Here is a 1739-nt window from a genome sequence, read left to right on the forward strand (position 1 = left end):
GATTCAAGCAATCCTCGATCACTTGCTTGTCTAGATTAGCCACTTCTCGCACAACAGGTTATCCGGATTACACCTTCCTCGGCCAAAATCTTAGTCACTCGATCATCTTTCCCAGTCACTGCCTTGACCGGATACTATTCTTTCTTGGCCACCTTCCTATCCGGATTAGGCCTTTCCTCACTCACATAGTAGCCGGATTCTGCCTTAGCAAATTTCGAGTTACCTTATCTGGACACCCTTCTGTCCGGATTTCTTCTCCCTTGCACACATCACTTGGCCATTTTGATCTCCTTCCTCAGACATAAGGATGTCCAAATTTATTTTCTTGGCCAATTCAAATTTTTCCCGGAAACTGTTTTGTYTGGACTGAAAGACTTAGTTGATTTGAATTATACCTTGTCTGGATTCTAAGACTTAGCCAGCTTTCACCTTCCCTTGATCACTCTTTTATCCCGATTTCACATTCTGTGTTTCACCAACTTATCTGAGTTTTGAGCTGATTTTAACTGTTTTTGATTTTTGACTATTTTTGCTAATTGTTTTTGACTTTTTTTTTTTCAAAATTGAACAGTTTTTTGATTTTCTAAGAACTTTTGTGTCAACTGATTTTATCTGAGTGATATTTTGTGAGATAATTTTGAAAAGTGATTTCTTTGATCGATTTCGATTACTGCATAGATTCTTTTGATCAATATTTGATTTTTTAAATGGCATCATTCTTTGAAAAAGAAAATAAGGATTTGAAAGAGAAGGTTCCTGATTTGGAAAAAAGTGTGAATGATTACAAAGAAAAGTATGTGAGTGTGTTTCTTGAATATCACGCTAATTTGGAATGGGCTAAAGATTTGAAACATGATCTATGAAGAAAAGGAATATCTTCAAGTTGAATTTGATGTATTACTTGGAAATGAATGTAATTTCAAAGGAAATCAAAAGAGAGACTTTGAACAGTTAAAGGAAAATTCTAGTTTGAAATCTACAATTTATGAACTGGATAAGACTTTGGAATCTGAAAGAAAAGAAGCAGATGACGAAGCAATAAAGCAAAGCAAAATTAAACAAGATTTGGTTAATGAACTTCGTAAAGCTGAGTCTGAACTGAATGCTGAAAGGAATTCTCCAGAAAAGAAGAATAACGAGGTTGAGGAGCTAACTGACAAACTTCATAAAGCTGAGAAGAAAGTTATTGATGAAAGGAAATTATTGGAAATACAGAAAGATAAGGTTTTAGAAGCCGAAAAGGTTTTGGATACTGAAAGGAAAATTTTGGAGAAAGAGAAGAAAAAGATGATTGAAATTGAGAAAAGATTTGATACTGAACGAATATCTTTTGAAAACAAGTTTAATTCTTTGGAGCTGAATGCCAAAATACTTTTAAAGCAAATTTCTGATTTTGAACAACTTATCATCTTGGAACGAGCCAAGGTTGTTAAAGAAAAGAAAGAGTTTAAAGAAGAATGTCTGAGAAAGAATTTGGAATTGCTTGATAGTGCTGAACAGAATAAGAAAGCACTAGATGAAGAAAAAAGATTGTTTGCTCTTGAAAAAAAATAGTGCTAAGAAACATGCAACAATTTCCAAAGAGCTTGCAGAGAAAAAGAAATKGTTTGACATTGCTTCTGAGAATGAAAAGAGCAGTTCAGATGAAGAAAGAAAGAATTTTGAGGAAGAAAGGAAAATGTTTGACAAGATGAAGAAAGAATTAGAAGGTAAGTTTTTAGTTACTTCAAAGAAATTGT

Source organism: Cynara cardunculus (genome assembly GCF_001531365.2).
Source record: "Cynara cardunculus var. scolymus isolate 2C chromosome LG 2, CcrdV1, whole genome shotgun sequence".
Classification (NCBI taxonomy): domain Eukaryota; kingdom Viridiplantae; phylum Streptophyta; class Magnoliopsida; order Asterales; family Asteraceae; genus Cynara; species Cynara cardunculus.